Source organism: Pseudopipra pipra, chromosome 2 (assembly GCF_036250125.1).
Source record: "Pseudopipra pipra isolate bDixPip1 chromosome 2, bDixPip1.hap1, whole genome shotgun sequence".
Classification (NCBI taxonomy): Eukaryota; Metazoa; Chordata; class Aves; order Passeriformes; family Pipridae; genus Pseudopipra; species Pseudopipra pipra.
In genome coordinates this window covers 89,500,866-89,521,901 of record NC_087550.1, presented here as the reverse complement: position 1 = coordinate 89,521,901, position 21,036 = coordinate 89,500,866, and the positions used below count along the sequence as shown (strand labels likewise).

The 21,036-nt window shown below is 40.8% G+C and overlaps 1 long non-coding RNA gene across 1 annotated transcript; it reads left to right on the top strand.

The window, feature by feature from the left end:
• Positions 1-7,393: 7,393 nt before the first annotated feature.
• LOC135410063 (uncharacterized) lies at positions 7,394-9,426 on the top strand. The gene is made up of 2 exons (XR_010428503.1): positions 7,394-8,616; positions 8,983-9,426. It is a non-coding gene; the product is annotated as an uncharacterized LOC135410063 (long non-coding RNA).
• The last annotated feature ends 11,610 nt before the right edge of the window (positions 9,427-21,036 follow it).

The window sequence follows — 21,036 nt, the reverse complement described above, 5'->3', positions numbered from 1 at the left end:
ATCAGGAGTCCAGACTTCTCTAGCAATGCCTGACATTTTTACCAGAAAAAAAAAAAAAAAAAGCAAGGCACAAATAATTTTCTATTTTTTTTTCTATTCATATTTCCTCAGCTCAGGATCAGCAATTATTACAAGTAGGACTCTGCCAAATCATACCGCCCTGTAGCAGTTGCTGCTTGCTCAGGATATTCTGTCATTCCTGTGGCTGTTAGATCACGTCACACTGATAAAATGCAAGATATGACATTGTATACAGTAGAAACTTTTAAACAGCAAATATAGAACCTTTAACTAACCCTATGAGATTGCCTAAAACTGTACCTCAACTTCATTCTCAGGAAAAATGCATCTTGCATTTCCAGAAACTGTTTTAAAAGAAGATGAAAAGTTACAAATTATATACCAAGAAAAAGCTAGCCTTGTGGAAAGAGAAAAATCTATTTAAAGTGAACCCATTCACTGATAAAAACACAATTTCTTCTGTTAGATGCAACCTGATCCAAAGTGCTAAATGTGGGGTTACAATCCCTCCTGTTTCTTGAACTACAAAACCTTCAATAAGTCAGAGGCAGCAGCAAGGTTCTGACTTTTCCCATCATTGCCAGAAAAACTGTGAAATGCACTAATTCAGGAAAAAATAGTGCAATGCTGAGCAACACCAAACTGTCAAAGTCCTGCAAGTACAACTTAACTTTCAAGCCTTGAAAGAAAGGTTACACATGAAAAAAACAGGACTTTTATAGTAGGAAACATAAAGGATGAATGACACACCGGGACAAATAGCAGGAGTGTGCACATCACCTTGGCTTCACCAGCATCATTGCACCCTCAGCACACCCTCTTGCCAACCTACAGATGGGGCATTCAGGGCTCTTTGAGACACACAACACACAGGTGCACACATACACACCCATGGGGAAAGATAAAATCCCACAGAGTATGTATTTTCATATATAATTCTCATGCTTTAATACTGAGCAAATTCCATCAGCTTTTTTGAAATTAATTAATGTTATCAAGACCAAAGCAGATGCTAAGTTGCTGAGAAAACCCAAATCCCGGAGATGAAGCTACATTCCTGTTTGGCTAAATACACCAACCTTGTCCCAGTTTCCTTTCTGTGAAAAACTGAAATACTGAAAGGCTTCCTGACCTGGTTTACATTTACAAAATTATAGCTGAATTAGTACTCTGGTACCAGATTCCTGCCCTAGTCAGAATGATCATGAAGATCTTTCTCATGGCAAACCAAGGTTCATATCTGCAGGAGAAATGATGTAAAATATTTTTTAATGTTTGACTCTTCCAAAGATGATTACTGCCAACCTGATATGTCAGTGGGAGTATCAGAAATATGCAGATTATGCATATTTAAGCTATAATATAGGATTATATGAGAGCACCTACTATTGCAGTGTTTGCCATTGACACAACTTTATTAAGAAAACGTGGCTGTAGCAACCAAGGACAACACACATACCGTAATGCCCAGTTTCACAGGAGAGGAGGAGTATGGACACAAGTAAAGCTTTGTCCAGAACAAACACACACATCAAAAAACAAAGACAGTCAGCATACCCTCTAATTTGGAGACCTCCCAAAATAAACTGCAAATCATGACAGGAACTGAAGAATAGGTTTCTGAGGTGGTTTATGCAAGGGCTGTTAAACAGCTTATTTGCACCTTTATGGTTGGCAATTAGGTGTTGTAAATACCTATCTCATACCCCTACACATACCTCTACACAGTTTCATGAATGCTCTTGCCCCAAGGAAGCCCTGGACCACATCATACCCTTTGGAAGCAGCTGCTTCAATGGGAAGATAGCCCACAGTTCAGATTTCTAGAAAAGCATGTATAAAAAGAAAAAGGCAGAGGAAAGCTTTGGTTTCATCTTACAGTAGACGGATACGATTTCTAAAGTGGCAAAGCAAGAGTTAATTTAATTCCCTAAAGCTTCTTAAAAAATGACAGTTCTTAAAAGGGCTGTACCTACACTTATAGCTAATGATGCAAGTTGCAAGGAAGTGGAGAATCAGGCCCACTTGACTCTAATCCTACTGAGTAAAATATATATTTGTACATTAATCAGAGTGTGCACAGAAATACCTATATAACAATACATAAGGAAATGAACAGATTAAAGCACAGAAAACTCCAGATGCTGGAAAAGATTTTGTGTCCTTATTTTTAGCAGTCAGCATCAGCAAGATTGTCTTTCAAAGGAAGGAGAGAAACTGACTTCACAAAGACACTTGCATTTCAGGTCAGCGGTACTTAGAGAGTATTTCTGTTCCCAGATGGCTTCCTGAGTATATTTATAAGATGCAAAAAAAAAAAAAAAAAAAAAAGAAAAAGGACCTGCGAATATTTCCGCACTCACTGCGTTTTAATCTGGACAAGGGATTAAAGGGAGTTGCTTCCCATTGCTTGCATAATAGTCAATAACCCACTTCACATACCGATGCCTGTCTGAACAATTTCCATGCCAAAAGGACAGAAGATACTTGGCCCTTGAAGCCCTGCTGGAAGAGCCACAGAAAACTAAAGGATGTACATGTACCTCAGCATCAAGGATCAGACACGAGTTATTGCCACTCTCTGTTATTTACCCTGAAATTCTTTGCACAACAATATACAATGATCTGATAAACAGTACCACTTTTTTTTTCTTTCAAGGTCAGTTCCAAGAAACCCCTGCTAGAATCAGCTAATTAATTTTTGGCCTCTTTAACTACAGGGTATTTGAAGCCACATGTTATGAATCATTTTCAGTTGAGATATTAAAATCAGATTAAAAGAGAAAAGCCTTGTAAATATTTGCCTTCAAATGAGGCTAAGAATAAATATATATTCAGTAATTCATCCATATTTAGCAGATATTAAAGAGACAAAGCATAGCTTTAAATTCACTTATCATTTTATACAAAGAGAGGAAATATGAAACTTGGCTTGATTAGCTTGTTTCTTCCTATGCTTTGTAATACCTTATTAAAATTTGAACTTTGAAATTGATATTATCAGTCAAATAATGTCAGCAGAAATATTTAATCTGTGGTTAGAGCTTTATTAATAGAACTTTTATTTGAAGTGTTTTATGTCAAAAGAGAAAAAAATAATAAAAAAGAAAACCTGAAATGGACTTGGAAGGTTGATTTGACTTCACTGATTCCATTTTGAAACTCTACACTACGTGCTGCTAAAGAAAAATCCCTAAATCTAGATTCTAGATACACACACTTCAGACTTTCAAGACTACGGTGCTCCCTAAAGGAAACTCTTCCTTTTTGACTGCAAGATATTCAGATCTTCATGAGGCACAGGGTTCAACTGGCCTTCCACACCAGGCAAACAAAGACTGTTATGTTCACTGGGAAAGACTCATAGAAGAGGTTTTCTCTTTTCTTCCCCTACTAATAACATTTTAACCATTAAGGAATGTCCATACAGGATAGAAGGGAAACAGGGAAGTGATTGCTTCTTGCCAGGTTTTGACAAATGAGTTGTGTTAACTGATGAAACAAATTTGTAGACCTCTGACAGATCAAACCCCAAAATTAAATATAATTATTCTGACAAGAATGAGAATGACATTGCAGAGCCTCCAAGGGTGACATTACAATAAAAATCACTTCAGACTTCTGCTTATAGAAGAGCCACATTTATGGAAATCTGAGTGACTGTCATACATAGTATTCCATTTTGTGCTATAGCAATGATATTGGAAATAGATTTCAGTTTCCCTGTAAAGTATCTTTTCATCTCCACTGACACATGCACCAAATACTGCAAAATATACCCTATAAAGAAATATATATGAGAAAGAGAATCATGAAGTCTTGCTGTGCATTCTTGTTTTTCCAGTAAATATTCTAGTTGTCAGCCCTGTCAGTCATGAATTTGTAAGGATAGGGTTTATCTTGAAAATAGGTGAAGGACAGAGGGGAGAGGAAGAGACAGAAGGAAATGGAAAAGAAAGGGGAAGGGGAAAGGGAAAAATAGAAAACCAGAAAGAAAAGTGTGAGAGGAAAGAAATTAAAATAAATGGGGAAAAAATAAGAGACAGAAAATGAGAAAGGAAAAATGTGTCTAACTGGACTAATTCTGAGACTCCGAGTTTGTTGTGTGAGCAAGCAATAAAATGTTGATTTCACAGTGCATCTAATTTCAAAAGTGTTCAATAATCTTAAACTCTCTTTTGAAAATTCAATGCCTCTATTCATTACTTTATGACTACTGAAGTATTCCTTATGCAAGGACAAAATAGAAGAATTCTGCATATAGTCAAAAAAATCCCCATTAATGTACCAGACTTTCTCTTTTTCACACATATATAGGTCCAGATATTTGATTTATGCAAAAACTACAGGTCACAATTCTTAGGAATAAAGAGGAAAAAGATAATGCTCACCACTTCACCATGGTTTTAGTCAAGTCAAAATCAGTACAAGCCTAAAACCTAGAGAAACGTGCAAACAGCTTAGTTTAACCCTTAGTTAAACCTAAAAACAAAACAAAAAGCCTTCCAAGTCTCTACCTCCCTGTTGATTTGCTAATGCCTGCCTTTGATAATGTTCCATTTTACCAGTAGAGCTTATGGCATTATCCACTGTAGGAAGTTCATGAAGACAGACACTAAAAGGAGGACTTTGAATTCTTTACCTGACATTTTCTTTCATAATGAAGTTTATGAAATATGTTAGAAATCACTCTATAGTAGCAGGGTGAAACACATTGAAAAACTTGATTAAAACCACACAGCCACAACTGAAGTTTCTGTACATAGCAAAGGACACTAAACAAATTGGTTTCCCAGGACTATGGAAGTAAGGATGAGAAGGGAGAAGAAGGGTGCTTATTACAAGCATGAAGTATTAAAAGACATGATGAAATCACCTAAGTTTGTAACAGGGAAGTTTTACTTTGCTACTGGTGCTGTTTTATAACCAGTCTGCAGGAAAAAAACTCCCTCTGTCCGATGCTCTTCCTGGCACTTCTCCTTTCACCCCTCAGCCCCATCCACAGGTGCCTGCTGGGTGCCATCCAACGCAGGAGGATCACATGCCATCTGTAGCATCCCTAGGGAGACTCCAGAAGATCACTGCAGAAATTCATTTGGATTTTTATTTCAAGAAGCATTAACCCTTACTTCCCTTCGTAACCTTCCCGCTCAGTGACAAAATCAAGGAGAACATAGTTCCTGCCAAACAAACACTGATCAGAGGCAGCAGCTTTGGGTCCAACTGCCCTTCAGTTTACAGAGATGACTTTTCACTCCAAACAGGAAAAAAGTAGAAAATTCTGGAGTGAAGGTTTCTGCTTGGTGCCCCTTTAGACCCAACCTGTTTTCCTTTTGGTTTGGGGATTTTTTAATTATTTTTTTTTTCATAGCAATAGGCATTGCTTGGTGTGTATAGATAGATGCTACTCTTTGTATCTTTTAGCCTGCTGAGCTTACTTTGTCAGGATGATGTTAGCACTCACACTTTCTTAGCAGACCTTAACCACATGACATTACTAAGTATACTAAAACAAGCCTTGAAATTTTAGCACTTTATAACTAAAAAAAGGCTACCAGATTTGAGATTGGTCACAACAATTAAGACGAGTGCTGATAACTGTGACATGAGATCGACTTTTTTTAAAAACATTCATTACTAATGAACACAGCCTACATATTTAGATATTATTTGGTTTAATTTACTTCCAAATGCCAAAGAGCTACTAAAAAAAACCTGGTTTGTTTAGTCCTGTTTATCTTAATATAGTCTTAATATTCACAATTTTTATGTTATTGCAGGAGAATTTGAAAACAACAGTGACATTAAATGAGAGATTGTCAGAAGGAACCAAGAAATTTAGATCTCAGGTGTCACTGCTCTGCAAAGGAGATTCTTCCCCAAAGAGTAATAGGAGTTTTTCAGAGTGCTGCACCAAATTAGCAATAATATTAATGGAGAGTGTTGCATGATTACATCAGCACTTCTTGTATTTTCTCTCCAGCACCCCAGTATACTGCATTAATTCAATTCTTCCCTTGGGATGGAGGCATAAAATGCCATGAAAAGATAAAAATAACAGGCTACCATTTTTAGTAAGTGGACTTATTTGTGTTGTTTTCTTCAGGAGTGCAATCTCCTTAAAAGCCAGAGGGCACAGTTAGTTTAACAGGGTTTGTATGAGACAATGGCTTCAGTATGCATCGTTTGGGCAAATCCACAGGACATAGCAACCAGCTGGTATTATCAGGTTGAAGTGTGCCTAGGCATCTCCCCTGAAAGGTAGCTACATTCAGAAAAGCCCACTTTGTCAGGAACACAGGGCTGGCTGAGAATCATTTCCCACTGGCAGAGAAGCAGCAGCCCAGTCACAGACCTGACTTGAGTTACCTTACTTCTCTTTCATTGAGCCCGTGGCAGGAGCCAAAGCAGGCACACAGAGGACATGGAGCTGGAGGTTTGGAAATGTGTAAGGAATGGCAAGCAAACCTGAATTATGAAGGAGACATGAGGCTGCTCAGGAAGGGAGGGAGAAAGGCAATGGCTCACCAGGCAAAGCCTTCTGTGCTGCAGAAGAGGAGCAGAGGAGGCTGTGTGTGTACTCTTCCAGGAGGCAGGCCAAGCATATGATTGCTGCTGATGGGGAAAGAGTTTCAGTGAACAAGCACATTCTTTGTAATGCAAAGGAGATGTTTTGTTACAAACTGGTTGAGGAGTGTTACTCTGGCTCCGTGGGTGCGTGAAACAGAGAGACAGCATCCTGACCCACGTGGCATGAGCCAGCTGTTGAGGCACCATGGCTGCATGGGCCAGAAAGCTGGTTTTATGAAAATATTGCACGGAGTCAGCGTCTAGGTTTTTATATTTAAAACCTTGAATTTAAGTGTGAGGCCATTCCCAGAAAGAGTATATCACACAGTTGCTCAGTGTGCAAGAATAGCTACGACTTCAGCATTTAAAACAATATCTGAAATACATTTTAAGCAAGAAAGTAGCGAAGTCAGTATATGGCTTAGACAAAAATACAGACTAGCTGGTGTCTTTTTGGCTTATAATACCACCTACACGGCTGCAGTGTGAAATTTGCCCTGGAAAAACCCTGCAATGCTCAGGTTGCAAATGTTAAGAAATCTTTAACCTCCCTGAGGGGACTTTTGTTTTTAACCAGTTAAAAATATTTCTATCCAGCATCAGTTCTGCAGTTTTCCCCTTTAATGAATGAAATCAATGCGTGGGGTCTAACTTTTCTGCTGCTCTCCTACCATACGAAAATGATGCTGGTGTGTGCTTCGTGATGCCTTTCCCCATCACCCAGTGGGTGAATTTTGTAGCCTGCCTTGTTAGTGGCACAGCAGGCCGCCAAAAAGAAACCGAGTTGTTTGTATGAGATGAGATGTTGGGCTGCCAACTGTTATAAATCTTGTGCTACTTACAGCTTCAGCTTTTCTTCAAGCCTACTCCACCCCCTGCTGTGGTTTTGACTGTTGGAGCAACATTAGGAGGCACAACTGAAAGCAGTAATATTGACATTTGTGGGGAAAATAAGAGAAAATGCAAGGCACAAATGTTTCATTGCTAGAACTGCATGTATAAGACCTGTAGCCGCAGAGATCTGGGCTCTTTGACAGTGGAAAAGGGGATTTGCCCCCTGCAATATTTACCTGTAGCTGTACACATTCCCACCAGCTTGTTTTCTAAGTGTAACTGCTTGTAACCTCGCACGTGCTTCCCCACTGTCATATCATATTAAATGAGCTATAATTGTAGTCTATTAGAGTGCAATAACCTAAAAGTGATAGTGCATGACAGCACCTGTCAACACGTCATGGAGGATTGTATGGAATGCTGAATTATACCCATTTTATACCACATTAATGAGGCAGCTCATTCTTATCCAGTCATAAATAAACAGGTTTCAATTTCTTTATACACCATGAGAAGCTGTTTTTCTCCTTCTGCACAGAGAGCCACAGAAGTCATGATAAAGTGATCTATTGCCTGAAAAGGAATATCACAGTGTGGTCATTAATGACAGTGAGGATGCTATTTTTACCATTATTAATTGTTCTATGAATACATTTTGGTATGACTGCTTCTTTCCATTTTTTTCTGGAGAAGAAAATAGAGAAACACATAAAGAAAAACAAGAGTGGTTGTTCCTAATAAACTTTTAATATAAAATAAATTACTTGTCTGATTGCTTCAGCAGCACCCATAGACAGAGTAATACAGGCAGAAACCTGATCCCCTTTAAGATCAATGGCTGTGCTGGGGCCTAGTTCTCCTTCATAAACTCTTAAAGTCAGTTTTGAAATGGGAACGAGAAGAGAAAAAAGGAAAATGACAGTAGGGAGAAGAAAGAAGAGAGTGAGAGGCTTTCAGACTAATCAAAAGAAAAGCAAATGTATCAAAGCACATGTATAGTCCCCATTATTTTCTGTAACCTAACTAGATCAAGGTGTCTTCATTTCGAATAGCTGCTTAGGCTTCAGAGCCATAAATAATCGCCTGTGGTCTTCTGCTGAGCCCACGTGAGGAGAGGTTGATACAGTCCCCTGCGAGCAAAGATCTCACCTCCCTGACCCAGACAGAGGCCCAGAGCACCGAATACACCAGGTCAGTGATTCTGAGAGACAGATGTGGGTAGGGTGTCAGACAAGTTCTTTCCCTTTCTTGCTCAGAGTTACTGCACTAATGTAAGAAAAAGTGACAAATTTAGGAACTTTTAAGTGTATATAAAGTATAATGTGAAGAAATAAAGCACACTTAAGAGAGGACCAATAAAGAGTAGATGGTATTTATAACAGAAACTATTTTCAATATAATGAATCTTAAGGGACTGGGAGAAACTAGCTACTAAACAAAATGGTTGCTAAATTCTGATCCTTTGCCAGCCATCTCCCGCAGAGTCTGTGCGATGGGTGTCTTTTGGGATCCTGGGAAATAGCTTCTGCTCTTTCTTTGATCTTTGAACTGTTGCAGGAAGAAGAGCCAGCTTGAAAGCACAGCCCACAGGAGGCATGCCAGCTTTTCCTTACAGAGTGAAAAAGAGAGATCCAGCCTTGGGACCTGACACCCGGACAGTCAGCATGACCAGACAATGGTCTCACTCATCTTTGGCTCCACACAGGAACCCCCAGTTTGCCCTCTGCACCTAGGGTAACCACCAGCATGCCAAAGGAATGATGACTTTGGAACTACAGGGAAAACCCATGATGTTTACCTGAATACTCTGACACCACAGGCTATTTTATTCTGATTTATTTCTCAGGACTGGTGTTTAGTAATTTTACCAGTAGTGGTTTTTATGGACTGCTTAAGAATAATCTCCTTCATTTGTCAAGTCTTATTTATGCTCTTTATATATTACTTAAAAATAAAAAACTAAACAATTTCAAAAATAAATAAAAAATTTCTTCACTGGAATATTTTCTGTGTAATCTTATCTTTATAAGAGAGGAATGGATTTAGAATTTTGTTGTTTATCTCCAACAAAAGTGAGTTAAAAATCCTCATTTAAAAATCAAATCATAATTTCCCTCAGAAGTTGCTTGCAACCTATCTTCCAACAAATGCACCGGTCTGTGAAAGAAAGGTGGAAGGACAGAGGGAACCAGTTTTCTTAGGTACTAGGCAAACAGGTCAGGTCCAAATTGATTCTGAATTTTATTTGATTTAGCTAATAATTTGATTTTTTGGCTAATAATTTTGATTGAAAAAAACCCATTATTTCAAAAAAGATAAATTATTTTCATATTTTCACAATATTTAAACTTTTTGTTTAAAAGTTATTGTTTCTAAACTTCTCTAAATTTAAAATTCACTTAATGAGCATTTCAATTCATCCAAATAAATGAATCATTAACTTTGACTTCAACCCCAAGTCGTTTTTCTTAATTTTTTTCCTTTTTTTCATTTTGCCAAGAAAGCCAGTAAAAGTTTATGCTTCAGGTCCATCCAAAATGAGTGTTTTTTCTTCAATTTGACTACTGAACTGAAAAATCAATTATTCACACAACTCCTCTTTAAAATGGCTTGGAACTGTCTAATTGTGCATGTAGGCAGTTACTTACTGTGTGATCTTATTATTGCTCTCCTAATTCTTTCTATTTTCCCACCTAACTTTCTTGTGTCTTTTTCTAAGTCAAACTATAGACTGTTACGATCAGATACTTTGCCTTCCTGACATATGGAACACTAGCCTGACATATATCCTGAGATATATGTGTAGGGCAATTATTCCTATACCAGTGGTATATAAGTGGTACAGGGCTGTGTCCTTTACGTGTCCATCAGCGTGGACCATCAGCTCTAGATGCCATCCTCATCACTGCAAGTGACATCCGCAGTACACAGGATTCATTCTATTTTCTCAAGAAAGTAATAATTCAATTTTACAGACTAATCTTCTAACATTTCCTATCTGGCATCTCCACTGATGTTTGAACTGGAAGCCAACTCAAGGAAGGAAACACCACAGAAACATTACAAATGTCCATAGCAGAGGGAGAGCTAAGTGTTTGGTTTCAAAACTGGAAAGCAGATGAAAAAAGCAGCAAATGACAGAGAAGGTTGGAAGAGTTTCATTTCTGCCTTCTCGTCATTGTGAAGAGAACAGATAAACAGATAAGTGCTTCTTGGTGTAGATATAATTAGGAGATCATTCAATTATATCTTTATCTTTCACTATCTTTCCCAGCTTTTTTGTTGTTTGGTCTGTTTGTTGAATTTTAATTTCTTTCTTTTTAAAAGAAATATGTAGCATTGTTTTCTGGTCTCTGCTTAAACTGCTCTGAGTTTATTTCAGTGGACTTACACCTCATTTACAGTGTGCTAGTAAATGTTTCTTTGCAACCCAAGGATAACACTATAACTAAGATGATACGTGCTGTAGAAATGTTCGATTCCCCCTCAAAACCAAATGAGTATTCTACCTTGACCCAGACAGATGACAGATGCTGCCAAACACTGTAGCAAGCAGAGACAGAGAAGAAAGCAAGGTTTGCTCATACACTAGCTCCCAGATGACTCTCAATCATTTATAAATAACTCCTGCGTTGTTTTGATTTTGTCTTTTCTTTAATGATTTTTAGTGTTCTTATAAAGTGCCATTGCATCCTTCTTCACCCCAAAACTAACAATGCAGTTATAACAAATCTGCCTTCAAACCTGATGCACAGTCTGAAAAACATGTTTCTCTCTGAAAGGAAACTCGCTGGAAGCTTATAAAATAATAACCTTTCTATTTGTAAAGTGTTTCCCATATATCCTCTGGACATACAGCTCTCTGCCTCTGTGAATGACGGAAGCAACCAAGAAACTCTGCGTTAGGTTACTGTGTGCTGTTTCAGTGCATTGAGAGAGTACTGGTGGGGATGACCATGAGTGACAGTCATGAAGCTTTCACAGAAATCCTAATGCTAGCCTAGAAAAGTGACCTTTCTCATCCTATACATTTGTTGTTTTCCAACAGCAAAGAACTACTATTGTAGATCTTTAGGATCTTAGTTTAGAAGGTAAGAGCTTGCAAAGACAGTGAAAAAAACCCACAAGCCATCACAAGTCCACACCCAAGGTTTTAGTACAAAAGAAGACTTTACATTTTTAGTGCTAGCCACAGCCTCCACAACCCCAGGTGCAAAACAGTGTTGCACAGAGTAGAGAGAAGGAATCAGCACTTTAGATCAGGTTTACAAGGGACAGCTCTGGGAGCAAGAACCTACGTCACTAGCAGAAAACCACACACCATTTTGTATGTAGGGAACATACTATGGAATAAATCGTACCTACTTAATTAACTGTACTTTGCAGTTCTATATTATTAGCTACTGAGGGCAACTGGTGCCTTGGCACTGCAGTCAGTGTGGATTACATACACAGCCTGAACCTGCTAATTGAGTATGAGCGACTGTACGCAGATCAGCTGGCTGGTGTCCCAGACTGTACCACACTGCTCACAAAGTGTCTCAGGGTCTTCTGCTGGACACCCTGTAGAACTACGTGTGTTAAAGTAGCATCACCTCTGTAACCTATGCACAAGGAACAACTTGCCAAGCAATTGATATCAAATTTAAGCCCTGATTCACAGGGGCTGTCCTGAGTACAGGAGGAGGCTTTCTTCTCCTCTGCTGCATTTCTAAATGAATCTTTATCTGACACCCAAGTACCACCCACATTTGCCAGATGACATTGTGCGTCAGGCTCTGCTCCTGATTTTGTAAATTCCACAGAAACCCCAGGGACAGCCGAAGTGTAACAGTAAATAGATCTGGCGGCTTTGTTTTGGGGTTTAGTGGTGATTTTTTGCTACTCCTCTATGCCAGTGGAACTTAAAAAGATCAGTGCAAATGATACAGACTTGTGTAATGCTTGACATCGATTTCAGCAACATCTGAGCTCTCTACAAAAGAAGTTTGCAGTTTAATTGGAATGGCTTACATCCAGCAAGTGTGTTCAGAATAAACAAAAATTAGAGCATGGGGATATTTTTTTTCCTAATAGAAGCACACTGCTAGGGCAGATGCTTGTTGTTGGAGGCCAAGGGGAGACCTTGCAGGCTGTTAGATGGGACCAATATTAGGCCTCTGCTCAGAACCCTTCTTTATATGGTTCCAACTCTACATAAAGTACAGGAAAGGGTATGTGAAGCCCAATCGTCTTCATAGATGAATTCCTATCTTTTGAACTCCTCTTGTTGCTGAAAGTATCATGGATAAATCACATTAGCTTTGATCTGAGTCTTCCCCAACACCCCATAAAACACAGCTTTGCACACCAGGGCATAAACAACAGCAATAAAAGGGGTGCACTTAACTGTAGGATTTTATGGATCCATCTGCCAAACATTTCTTCACAAGAGTAGAAACGCATCATGAGTTTAAGCAAGTGCCAGGCCTAACCAAAGTGTTCACTGGCAGCAAAACACCAAGCCATACCCATAATTGCCTGACCTGGCTGCTACACTTTGGAGATGAATCTGAAGAAATTACTGATGCACTGATTCTGAGGGAGCACTTTGGGGAATGGAGCATGGCAGAAGATGATGCTGAGGGCACTCGAGTCCTTTTCTATTTACTCTTGACCAATCATGGTCCCCAACTGCAGAGTTATCTGAGTTCCTCTGAGGATGCAGAAGAAGGAAAGATGTACACAATATTTATAATCAGTTGAGGAGATGTCACAGTCATCCTGATCACAAATCTGATCTTTGAGACTGGCAGAGCAGAACAGGCATTGACACTTCTTAAAACTGGTAAATGGCATGCAGGAAAAATAAGGGCACTGTTCAAGGACATAGATAAGTAAATGTGACCCCACATTAATAGAATTACGGAGTTATTTTAGTTGTAAGGGACATTTGTAGATTACCTGGTCTGACCACCTTCTCAAGTCAGACCTATCGTAGCAAGGGGATTCAACCAGTCATGAAGGAGAACATGTTTTTTAGAGCCTTGGCAACACCCTCCAACACCCTTCATCCCCCAGAACAGAAAGATGTTGTCCAAGTTCCTGATGAGGAACCTGGGAGGGACAAGTGGCCCATGTAGTGTTTAAGCTGCCACATAGCTCTCATCTAGGATTACCATCTGGCTGGGACAAAACTTTTAAGAACTGAGTCCACCCCAGTTTTCCAAGCAAGTGAGGCAATCCAAACCAGGCCTAACATTCATGGCACCAGTGTGTTCAGAGCATGCACTCTGTGAGATGCTGAATTCCTCTCTACTTCTTCGCATAGACTGTGCTTACTGTCACAGAAGACATACTGTACAAGGGTACTCTGGTGTCAAAACACAAGTGAAATATCTCCAGATGAGTGTCCTTCCCACTCTCTCCCATTCCTCCTTTTCCTCTCTTCTCTCTTACCCCATTGCTCTTGATGTATAGACTCCTGGTATTGCATGGAAGAGGTGACCAGTTATCTTCTACCTTCCCAGGCCTACAAACACCTTCCCAGCTGGAAACACAAGGGCAGAGCATGGGCAAGCACTTGACAGAAGGGCCCATGCCTAGGAGAGATGTATTATTTGCACAGACAAAAGCTCCCCCTGCACACCTAGGTGCCAGAAAAACCTGACCACCCAAATGTTTGTGCAAAGGGAATAAAAGGAGCAGGAACGTGATCAGATGGAATCGCTAACCGGCTTTAGCAAACACGGGCTCTAATTAATTTTTTCCTCCCATTGTTTACCCAGCTTTGTATGTAACTGAGAGCTGAACTGGGCTTATCAGTAATTACCAACAGTTCTGGAAACTTTATACGTTATTGTGCTGTGTTACTACACAGGGTAGTGATCCATGAAGATGGGTGTCTCTTCATTCATTGCTAAGCAATGCTTTAAAAAAATCCCAAAACTCCTCTGACCCGCTATTGTGATTACTGCGATGGAAGGGAAAAAGGGAGGAAAAGCAGAGGGTGGCAGCACATCTCTTTCAGATCTAATTGTGAAAGTTTCCCGGACACAGTGACATGCTACCTCGGCGACAGTGTCAGAGGATGCTCTGTCTGCAGCCACACTTCTTTCCCAGCCCTGGAAATGCATTTTCCCATTCCATAGTGACACCTGCTGGGAGCAACTGAGCGGAGTCTCCCCCGCTGCTCTGCTTGGCAAGGGGCTGAGCAGTGCAAAATGAAGGGTCTACGGCAATCAGGCAGATTGATTCCCCTCCTTTCCTTGCAGATTGAGCCAGGCTCTTATCAGAGAGAAAACGGATGTCTGTGGTGTGATTAATGCTCAGAAACACCCCACATGAGCAGCCCCTGAGATGAGACACTGGTACATCAGCTGGAGGCCTGAGAAAGAAAGGAATGAAGGAGATTAAAGGATTGTTTGCATGCAGAGGGCCAAATTTAGCCCATGTAGCAAGGAGGTGAAAGCAGGGTTGAATTTGTCCCCTTTGCAAAAGCTGAGAGGTCATACAAAAGGAAAGGTCATGTTCCACTATCTGTTTGCCGACAGCCTTTCTGTAAATATTGCCCACTGTAGGAAGAAAAGCTCCTGGGCCAGTTCCTTTGGTCTGATTCGATACGGTCATTCTGATGGCAGCCCAAACTGTGGCTTCTCTGTGCTTTCTGTTCTCCTTTCCTCCTGAGGATTTCATTGCTCCTGCTCAGCATATAGATCCCATCATGTCTGGCATGTGGCTGCAGTGCATGCATGCAATAACCAGGGAAATGGAAGAATCTTGCCCTAACCCTGCAGTTTCCTTTCCCTGACTCGAAGAAGAAGGGAAAAGACAACTCCGGAGGAAAAGTGCCAAAATGTTTTAGAAATAAACGACAGACACCAGAGTCATCACACATTTTCCTAGGCAGGATAGTAATTTCTGTAATGTATTTTTAACTGTGAGGAGTGATGGGAGGGAAGCCACTTAAATCTAATGCAAATGAAGGATTTGTCAGTTACGCAGTTTGTATAATGTCATACGTAGAAAATGTTATAAAAGTGGAGGGATTATGGTGAGGAGAGACATTTCTAAAATTGGAGGCCTCCTTTCAGGTCTTTAGCCCCCTCACTCTTTCAGATCACCAAGGAAGGGCAGAAGACTATCTCAAAAATTGTGACAGCTCTCTAAGCTACACATCATTCAAGAAACTTAGCTTTCTTCACTGCTACCTCTTCCAGTTTTTGCCAACTGCTGCTTCTCCTCATTTCAGCTCTTCAGTGATCCCTAACCACTTTAACCACAGTGGGGCAGTTTCCAAATTCTTCCAGGCTATTTTCTTCCTCCCTTCCAGGCAGCAGCAGCTTCTGTGAGCAGAAACCTTATCTAATATGGAGGCTTCCTGCTGTTTTGGTTTTGGTTCCAGATTGGATTAAAGGTGTTAGAAACGGGACCATTTGTCCGGCTGATGCACAGTGACAGCATCAGTTATGAGCACATCTGGAAATTCCTCACAGCAGTGGTTCGATAGGGTTAATTGCACTGACCTCATTTATAAAACACTTTGAGATCTTATGAATGAATATAAGTGTTTAAAAAAATCCCAATGTATTATAGTTATTAATATGTATTACTCTCACGGCTAATTATTTAAGCAAGACATTATTGAAGCACCCGTTTACAGCAAAAAAGTAGAGCAGCACCGCAGGAACAGGAGCCTGGCAGGCTGAAAAGAGAGTTTAGCCCAGCATTTGGGGCTGTCCTGTCCCATAAAAGGGTTTGATTGTAATTATGCAAGAGTCCCGCGAAGGATAAAACGTGCTTAAGTGTATCAGCCTCTACTAGGTGAAGGATGACAGATGTGAGACCCTCAAACTAGACAGGGAGACCGGGATACCTTTAAATGGCTAAAACCTGAGCTAACAGCAAAAGCTCCGCCGCGGGAGCAGAACAGCCGGGCTCTCATTAGCGCTAACAAGCCGCTTTCTCGGGAAGCGACTCCCGGCGGAGCTCCTTTCGAGGGGAAAGGAAGCCCCCCGGTGGCCGCCGGACGCCTTGCAGCCCCCGCCCGCCCCGCACAGCCCGCCCCGCACAGCCCGCCCCGCACAGCCCGCCCCGCACAGCCCGCCCCGCACAGCCCGCCCCGCACAGCCCGCACCGCGCCCAAGGTCCGCACCGCTCCCGCAGCCCGCATCGCTCCCGGGCCCCTGCGCTTCGGTCCCCCTGCCCCGCGGCTCTGCTGGAAAGCCCGCGGGTTTGCCGCGGCCTGGCCGGCCCCTTAGCGCGGGGCAGGCGTCGCCACAGCAGTACACCCCTGGACCACTCATCCCCTCGCCAAAAATTTGGTCGCTGTCTTCCTCCAGCCTGCCTTTATGACTGGCTAAGTGAGAGTAAGTACCCCTTCGGCCGAGGGGATTTCCATCCTGTCTACAGCAGGTTGCACAGGGGTGACATGAATGTCACTCATGTTCCCTCTTAGCTAAACAACAAATACAATTTTTGACAAAACATACACAGAGAAAGAAATTGGTGGGCATCCCCGTCTCACGAGGGGAGAGTTTAGTTTTGCCAACCACTTCTCTTACACTGAAGTAGTTCAGAACTCATGTAGTACAAATGTTCTTTCCAAACTTAAAGCCATACCTTTGGCATTCTTCACAGGCAGAATCCAGGTGCATTAAAAAACTGATGTGGGCCAAATGCTTTTTTTGTTAAATTGCTCTCTCAAGGCCCTATCTTTTTCTATTTTGAGCAGTTTTTAGACACTCTTGCATCCACAGATATTCCTGCATCTAGACATACAGGCAATAACTGAACAGGCAGTTTGTTTCTGCTGGAATAAGGATCTGACCCACACATATGGCTGATCAAGGAGTTTCAGATACCAAGATGTAGGGCATCAACTTCTAACTGGGGCTTCCACTTTGGTCTCTCTAGTTCATGAATTTCCTTCCATTCTGAGTGCAGAAGCTCTTTATTAAATTAAAGAGCCCATAGCTGATTCATGCAGAGTCTTCACAGGATGTATTCATTTCACCAGAGCAGTGGAGATATGGGGACAGATTACCAAGGGCAATCTGAAGAGTGTTTCACTGCCATTGAAATATGCACAGAATTTGTTTCGGTTCTTTTCTGCAGAGAAAAAAACAGTCAGACATGCTTTTTTATAGCAATTTATAATTGGAATATACTTACTTCATATTCCCATACATCTGAATTACAAGTAATGCTCCTTAGTGCAGAAAGGTTATCCAAATCTTCACTGGATGAATCACAGGTTAGACTTATAAGAGGGTCTCACGTACTAGAACCAGTTGTCACCATCCTGTCTTTGCGTGTGTACGTCATGCTTTTGAGTGTGTACATCACAATTTGCCTTGTGACAAATTTCTAGGACTTTGTACAATAAGGTACTACTACGTTTTCATTAGAGCTAGAAAAACTAAGCTGATAGGAGTTGGCTTCTTTTTATCAGGCTGGAACTTCTTTTTCCTGATAGTGACTAGAAGCAGGTACCTTCTGTGGATTGCATTCTCTGTAAGTACAGAGTTGTCTATCAGAAACATCTTCCAAGGAAATATGAAGCTTTGCACAGCTTTTACATAGTACTGTATCAATCCAGCTGAAGAACTACAACCTACACATACCACATTCTCTTCTGAATCCCACCAGGCTCATTTCCTCAGGCACAACTAACACTGGAGAAACCCACAAATTAATGGTGTATTGTGCAACTTCAAGAACAAAACAAGCATTTGGAGCTACAATGATGGGACCACAGTACTGGTACACTGGGCCTTGTCTCTGCAGGGAAGGCAAAGAGCATAATCCAGTTATTGTTCCACCTCTCTCTTCTACCCTCTCTTTGTCTTGCACACCACAACATAGTCACCATCAGCTGGCACAGTATAGTACTTAAGCTAACTTTTTCAAGCTAGTTGTCCACACTACATTACTCATAGACATCTCGTGGAAACTGCATTTAAAGCTGCATCCTCCCACATCTGGACCCTAGTGTGGGTTCATGTAGCTGTGCAGGCTCATCTCATCACCAGGCATGTGCAGGACTGTTGTGTGCATGGCAGGAGCACACCAGTGCCTCTAAAGCATGTGGTGCTTCAAGGGAGGCTTAACAGTTCCCTCTCTAAAGCCTGCTCCTAAGGGAAGGCTGAAAGGGTGCTTTTGTACCGGATCATGTGATGCACATGCCAAAGAAACGAGCTACTTAGCACTAGTCCCAGCATATACAGGAATATGCTGATCATATTGCTTTGGCTAGCAACTTGTTATTTAAGTTCAGGGCTAAGATTTAAACCCTGAAAAGGTTTTGTCATAATTGTTGGGAGGGGGGAGAATGATGATGAACAACATGAGCAGGACTTACGAAAATAGGAGTAAAAGAAGGATTACATACAAAACTTCAGTTTCCTTCTTTGAAGGCACTATCCCATATTTCTTGAGAGATATTAAATGCAAGCTGATCACCTCAGCTTCTGAATTTAATACATCCATCAGAGTTAACAATGACCTGGGTACAGGATCAGTCACTTTATTTCCTATGGAAAATTCTCCTATTCTCCATAAAATAACTAAATAAAATAACTAAATTCCTTACAGTGTATTTATTAGTTAATTCTTCTTGGGAGTACCTTGTCTTGACTGTGTTCAGTGCTTTGTAAAATTCAAGATTAGGCTCATGATATTAAGAGCAGGATTCAAATCTATGTCAAATCTCATAATGGTATCCTCTCCTGCTACAAAATCTCGCTCTGGACTAAATATGGGAATAAAATATTAGTCCTTTTAAATGGGCAATCATCAAAGATCAATGACCATCAAAGTGCTTTACTTGGGGGGAAAAAAGAAAGAGGCCAAATTTCAAGGTAGTGCAGACAGTCAGTGACAATGGAGTGCTTGAAGCTGCTGGAAGTTTTTTAAGTCATTCACAAATACTACATCTACCCATGACAGGTCATTTCATTCTATTTAGCACTTTTTATTCTCTGTGGTTTATAAGCTCTTAAGCAAATGTAAGAGGGAGGAAAAGCTAATGTGTCTGATAATACACTATATCAGGCTGACAACCTAACCGAATTTCCCCTGTGGTGCTAGCAAAATGCTGTTCCAAAAAGCAATAATGCATACCAAAAAAAAAAGGAAAAAAAAAAGGAAAGAGAAAAGGGGGGAAAAGGATCATAGAGATCATGCCGTCACATTTAATTTCAGAGAACAAAACCTGAAGCTGATTTCTCTTTAGATCAGTTGTATACCAGTTGGAACATGGGTGCCTAGCACTGCGACAGAGTAATATGATCTGAGCTTTAAATAGCTGCCAAATAACCATGTGGTGGCTGGCAGCATTAAACGTGTTGCAACGAGAATGATCTGTTTCAAAGTAAAGCCACATAACAGAGGATTAGTCAATCTGATGTGGTATAGAAAAGGAGGGGGGAATGTTTTTCATTACCCTTCTGGGTTTCTTTCTGGTTTAAATGTGTTTCCATCTAAAAGATGCATTAATTTAAGCTCTTTTTCTTAACTGGTTTAAAACCTGAATTATATGCAGGTCATTTCAGATAACATCTCCTTGCATACCCGGGTACAAGGTGGGGGGGATAAGAGTGTGACAAATGTGAAGCACTGGCACTGAGACCATTCTCTTGAATTAGCCCAGTACATAGTGACTGCCTCTCAGCATGAAAGGCACCTTTCCTATGCAGAGCCCCCCCTTCACCTCCATAGTTGGTACCAAATGCATCCTTGCCAGATTTTAGGAACAGATAAGGATAAGATCTATAGCAAATAACACGGGGTGACTCATGCTCCAAGCCCTGTCCTTATTCTCACAGCAAAATGTGGAGCCTTGCAGTACTCCATGAGACCCCTCCGGGTTCTTTGGGATGTAGGGAAAAAAACAGGTGCAGTTTGGAGATGTCTAATATAGGAGACACTGCCAACCCTCCATTCCTTCTTACCTTCATGTCAAATGGCTCTCCTGATCACTACTGTAAATGTGCCCCCTGGGTAGATAAGGCACATAAGGACTGGAAAGATAGACCAGGAATGATCTTAAACTGGTAATGTGAGTAAGAGACATAGAGGGAAAAGTGGTGCTGTAAACACTCGTGATTCTTCATCCCTTCTGTCACTTTTGATTATAGATGACTGACTTCTGTTTTCAATTTCAGTGTCTCCACCAACTTTAGCTGCATCAGTCAAGACTTACTGTAAGTCAACACAGCAGAATTTCATGTGAACATTCTTTATCTACTCTTCACTGCCTGGAAATCACTCTGCCAAAAGGACAGATAGCCAGAGGAGAGCCAGCTGCTTCATCAGAAGGTAAATAGCTTATTTAAGAGGTTCAATATGACTTCTTAAAAGATAATAAGCACAACATACTTTGCAGCCAAGATTTTGCAAGAATGGAGACAGCATTAAATACTACTTACAATTTTCCTACTAGCAGTTGACTAGCACGCTATAGAGCACAGTCTCAGTTGCTGCAGCTAGGCACCCTGCGGAGAAATAAAGCAGGCTTTTTTTGCATTTCCTCAGAGGAGAACATTGCTTTACCTCACCATTGCAAATGCCAATAAACAGCCACATATTTCACGAAGGTCAGCTCCAGTGAAAACTCCAGCAGCAGCCCCA